This window comes from Phasianus colchicus, chromosome 36, assembly GCF_987193195.1.
Source record: "Phasianus colchicus chromosome 36, bPhaCol1.hap1.1, whole genome shotgun sequence".
NCBI classification, from domain to species: Eukaryota; Metazoa; Chordata; class Aves; order Galliformes; family Phasianidae; genus Phasianus; species Phasianus colchicus.
Window position 1 is genome coordinate 2,364,715 of NC_143471.1, and position 6,069 is coordinate 2,370,783.

General features: G+C 55.4%; 1 long non-coding RNA gene across 1 annotated transcript; it reads right to left on the bottom strand.

Moving 5' to 3' along the window:
• Window positions 1-1,237: 1,237 nt before the first annotated feature.
• Window positions 1,238-4,804, bottom strand: LOC149913591 (uncharacterized). Its single transcript, XR_016461092.1, has 2 exons — window positions 3,230-4,804; window positions 1,238-2,767 (listed from the first exon to the last, which is right to left on the bottom strand). It is a non-coding gene; the product is annotated as an uncharacterized LOC149913591 (long non-coding RNA).
• Window positions 4,805-6,069: the final 1,265 nt, after the last annotated feature.

A 6,069-nucleotide genomic window follows, 5' to 3' on the forward strand; every position in this document is an offset into this window, starting at 1 on the left:
GAGGTCAGAGGTCACTGCACCACGTGACACGCAGACGGGGTCGCGGCTACAGCGGGGCGCACGCTCACACTCAAACCCTTGCACACTCACACGCCCACTCACACCATTGCACGCTCACTCTCACACAATTGCGCACACACACTCACAGCCTTGCACAATCACACGTTCACACACACCGTTGCACACTCACTCACACGCTCACACTCACACTATTGCACACACATGCTCACTCATGCACACGTTGACATTCACACCATCGCACGCTCACACTCACACTCCCACCCAGTTACACCCTTGCAAACACACACCACTGCACGCTCACACCCACGCTCACACCATTGCACACTCACACACACACAGCATTGCACACGCTCACACTCATATAATTGCACTCACACAGTTGCACACTCACGCTCACACTCTCACCACTGCACTCTCACACATGCTCACACTCACCCCATTGCACACTCATGCTCACACTCACACTTGTGGCTCACCCCATTGCACACTCATGCTCACACTCACATTCACCCCATTGCACACTCACACAATTGCACACTCACACACGCGCCCAACCCATTGCACACTCATGCTTACACTCACACTCAACCCACTGCACACTCACACAATTGCACACTCACACACGCGCTCACCCCATTGCACACTCACGCTTACACTCACACTCAACCCATTGCAAACTCAAACTTACGCTTGCACTACCCCATTGCACACTCTCACACGCTCATACTTACACAATTGCACACTCATACTCACACTCACCCCATTGCACAGGCACGTTTGCACTCACCCCATTGCACGCTCACACTCACCCCATTGCACACTCACACTCACACTCTCCCCATCGCATACTCTCACACTCACACTGACACAATTGCACACTCACACTGACACAGCTACACACTCACTCTCACTGATACAACTGCACACACTCACACACACTGACACAATTGCACACTCACACACACACTGACACAACTGCACACTCACGCACACTGACACAACTGCACACTCACACTGACACAATTACACACTCACACACACTGACACAATTGCACACACTCACACAGACACAATTACACACTCACACACAGACACATTTGCACACTCACACACGGACACAATTGCACACTCACACACACTGACACAATTACACACTCACACACACTTACACAATTGCACACTCACAATGACACATTTGCACACTCACGCACACCGCACCGTTTTCCACCACAGCTTTATTGACCCCCATCCGCGCAGCGCAGCCCCACAGCGCGCAGCTCTGCCCCATAAGTGGCCCCATACGGCCCCATAGGGCTCAGTGTCCCCATACGGCCCCATAGGGCCCACTGCTGTCCTTATAGGGTTCAATGTCCCCATAGGGCCCCATAGGGCTCCCTGCTGTCCCTATAGGATTTAATGTCCCCGTACGGCCCCATAGGGCTCCCTGCTCTCCTTATAGGGTTCAATGTCCCCATAGGGCTCCCTGCTGTCCTTATAGGGCTCAATGTCCCCATACAGCCCCATAGGGCTCCCTGCTGTCCTTGTAGGGTTCAATGTCCCCTTACGACCCACTGCTGTCCTTATAGGGTTCAATGTCCCCATACGGCCCCATAGGACCCACTGCTGTCCCCATAGGGCTCCCTGCTGTCCTTATAGGGCCCACTGCTGTCCCATAGGGTTCAATGTCCCCATACGGCCCCATAGGGCCCACTGCTGTCCCCGTAGGGCCCACTGCTCTCCTTATAGGGTTCAATGTCCCCTTAGGGCCCTATAGGGCCTACTGCTCTCCTTATAGGGCTCTCTGCTGTTCCTATAGGGCCCACTGCTCTCCTTATAGGGCCCACTGCTGTCCCCATAGGGTTCAATGTCCCCATAGGGCCCCATAGGTCTCCCCATAGGGCTCCCTGCTGTCCTTATAGGATTTAATGTCCCCATACGGCCCCATAGAGCTCCCTGCTCTCCTTATAGGGCTCAATGTCCCCATAGGGCCCCATACGGCTCCCTGCTCTCCTTATAGGGCCCACTGCTGTCCTTATAGGATTTAATGTCCCCATAGGGCCCACTGCTGTCCTTATAGGGCCCACTGCTGTCCTTATAGGGCTCAATGTCCCCATAGGGCCCCATAGGGCTCCCTGCTCTCCTTATAGGGCCCACTGCTGTCCTCATAGGATTCAACGTCCCCATAGGGCCCTATAGGGCTCCCTGCTGTCCTTATAGGGCCCACTGCTGTCCTTATAGGGTTCAATGTCCCCATAGGGCCCACTGCTGTCCTTATAGGATTTAATGTCCCCATAGGGCCCACTGCTGTCCCCGTAGGGCCCACTGCTCTCCTTATAGGGTTCAATGTCCCCATACGGCCCCATAGGGCTCCCTGCTGTCCCTATAGGATTTAATGTCCCCATACGGCCCCATAGGGCCCACTGCTCTCCTTATAGGGCCCACTGCTGTCCCTATAGGGTTCAATGTCCCCATACGGCCCCATAAGGCTCCCTGTTGTCCTTATAGGGCCCACTGCTGTCCTTATAGGGCCCACTGCTGTCCCATAGGGCTCAATGTCCTTATAAGTCTCCCTGCTATCCCTATAGGGCCCACTGCTGTCCTTATAGGGCTCAATGTCCCCATAGGGCCCCATAGGGCTCCCTGCTGTCCTTATAGGGTTCAATGTCCCCATAGGGCCCCATAGGGCTCCCTGCTCTCCTTATAGGGTTCAATGTCCCCATACGGCCCCATAGGGCCCACTGCTGTCCTTATAGGATTTAATGTCCCCATAGGGCCCACTGCTGTCCTTATAGGGCCCACTGCTGTCCCATAGGGCTCAATGTCCCCATACGGCCCCATAGGGCCCACTGCTGTCCTTATAGGGTTCAATGTCCCCATAGGGCCCCATAGGGCTCCCTGCTGTCCCTATAGGATTTAATGTCCCCGTACGGCCCCATAGGGCTCCCTGCTCTCCTTATAGGGTTTAATGTCCCCATAGGGCCCCATAGGGCTCCCTGCTCTCCTTATAGGGCCCACTGCTGTCCTTATAGGGCTCAGTGTCCCCATACGGCCCCATAGGGCTCACTGCTGTCCTTATAGGGTTCAATGTCCCCTTACGACCCACTGCTGTCCTTATAGGGCCCACTGCTGTCCTTATAGGGCTCAATGTCCCCATAGGGCCCCATAGGGCTCCCTGCTCTCCTTATAGGGTTCAATGTCCCCATACGGCCCCATAGGGCTCCCTGCTGTCCTTATAGGGCCCACTGCTGTCCCTATAGGATTTAATGTCCCCGTACGGCCCCATAGGGCTCACTGCTGTCCTTATAGGGTTCAATGTCCCCATAGGGCCCCATAGGGCTCCCTGCTGTCCTTATAGGGCCCACTGCTGTCCTTATAGGGCCCACTGCTGTCCTTATAGGGCTCACTGCTGTCCTTATAGGACTCAATGTCCCCATACGGCCCCATAGGGCTCCCTGCTGTCCTTATAGGATTTAATGTCCCCATACGGCCCCATAGAGCTCCCTGCTCTCCTTATAGGGCTCAATGTCCCCATAGGGCCCCATACGGCTCCCTGCTCTCCTTATAGGGCCCACTGCTGTCCTTATAGGATTTAATGTCCCCATAGGGCCCACTGCTGTCCTTATAGGGCCCACTGCTGTCCTTATAGGGCTCAATGTCCCCATAGGGCCCCATAGGGCTCCCTGCTCTCCTTATAGGGCCCACTGCTGTCCTCATAGGATTCAACGTCCCCATAGGGCCCTATAGGGCTCCCTGCTGTCCTTATAGGGCCCACTGCTGTCCTTATAGGGTTCAATGTCCCCATAGGGCCCACTGCTGTCCTTATAGGATTTAATGTCCCCATAGGGCCCACTGCTGTCCCCGTAGGGCCCACTGCTCTCCTTATAGGGTTCAATGTCCCCATACGGCCCCATAGGGCTCCCTGCTGTCCCTATAGGATTTAATGTCCCCATACGGCCCCATAGGGCCCACTGCTCTCCTTATAGGGCCCACTGCTGTCCCTATAGGGTTCAATGTCCCCATACGGCCCCATAAGGCTCCCTGTTGTCCTTATAGGGCCCACTGCTGTCCTTATAGGGCCCACTGCTGTCCCATAGGGCTCAATGTCCTTATAAGTCTCCCTGCTATCCCTATAGGGCCCACTGCTGTCCTTATAGGGCTCAATGTCCCCATAGGGCCCCATAGGGCTCCCTGCTGTCCTTATAGGGTTCAATGTCCCCATAGGGCCCCATAGGGCTCCCTGCTCTCCTTATAGGGTTCAATGTCCCCATACGGCCCCATAGGGCCCACTGCTGTCCTTATAGGATTTAATGTCCCCATAGGGCCCACTGCTGTCCTTATAGGGCCCACTGCTGTCCCATAGGGCTCAATGTCCCCATACGGCCCCATAGGGCCCACTGCTGTCCTTATAGGGTTCAATGTCCCCATAGGGCCCCATAGGGCTCACTGCTGTCCCTATAGGATTTAATGTCCCCGTACGGCCCCATAGGGCTCCCTGCTCTCCTTATAGGGTTTAATGTCCCCATAGGGCCCCATAGGGCTCCCTGCTCTCCTTATAGGGCCCACTGCTGTCCTTATAGGGCTCAGTGTCCCCATACGGCCCCATAGGGCTCACTGCTGTCCTTATAGGGTTCAATGTCCCCTTACGACCCACTGCTGTCCTTATAGGGCCCACTGCTGTCCTTATAGGGCTCAATGTCCCCATAGGGCCCCATAGGGCTCCCTGCTCTCCTTATAGGGTTCAATGTCCCCATACGGCCCCATAGGGCTCCCTGCTGTCCTTATAGGGCCCACTGCTGTCCCTATAGGATTTAATGTCCCCGTACGGCCCCATAGGGCTCACTGCTGTCCTTATAGGGTTCAATGTCCCCATAGGGCCCCATAGGGCTCCCTGCTGTCCTTATAGGGCCCACTGCTGTCCTTATAGGGCCCACTGCTGTCCTTATAGGGCTCACTGCTGTCCTTATAGGGCTCAATGTCCCCATAGGGCCCCATAGGGCTCCCTGCTCTCCTTATAGGGCCCACTGCTGTCCTCATAGGATTCAACGTCCCCATAGGGCCCTATACGGCTCCCTGCTGTCCTTATAGGGCCCACTGCTGTCCTTATAGGGCTCAATGTCCCCATAGGGCCCCATAGGGCTCCCTGCTGTCCTTATAGGGTTCAATGTCCCCATACGGCCCCATAGGGCTCCCTGCTGTCCTTATAGGGTTCAATGTCCCCATACGGCCCCATAGGGCTCCCTGCTGTCCTTATAGGGTTCAATGTCCCCATACGGCCCCATAGGGCTCCCTGCTGTCCTTATAGGGTTCAATGTCCCCATACGGCCCCATAGGGCTCCCTGCTGTCCTTATAGGGTTCAATGTCCCCATACGGCCCCATAGGGCTCCCTGCTCTCCTTATAGGGTTCAATGTCCCCATACGGCCCCATAGGGCTCCCTGCTGTCCTTATAGGACTCAATGTCCCCATACGGCCCCATAGGGCTCCCTGCTGTCCTTATAGGGTTCAATGTCCCCATACGGCCCCATAGGGCTCACTGCTGTCCCTATAGGGCCCACTGCTGTCCCATTCGGCTCAATGTCCCCATAGGTCACACTGCTGTCCCCATAGGGCTAAACGTCCCCATAATTGTCATGCTGTCCCATAGGGCTCACTGCTGTCCCCATAAATCCCATCAATGTCCCTATAGAACTCACTGCTGACCCCATAGGTTGTCACGTTGTCCCCATAGGGTCCACTTTTGTCCCCATAGGGTCCACCTTTGTCCCCATAGGGCTCGTTGTCCCCATAAGTCCCATCAATGTCCCTATAGAACTCACTGCTGACCCCATAGGTTGTCACGTTGTCCCCATAGGGCTCAATGTCCCCATAGGGCTCATCAATGTCCCCATAGGGTCCACCTTTGTCCCCATAGGGGTCATCAATGTCCCCATAGGGTCCACTTTTGTCCCCATAGGGTCCACCTTTGTCCCCATAGGGCTCGTTGTCCCCATAAGTCCCATCAATGTCCCTATAGAACTCGCTGCTGACCCCATAGGTTGTCATGTTGTCC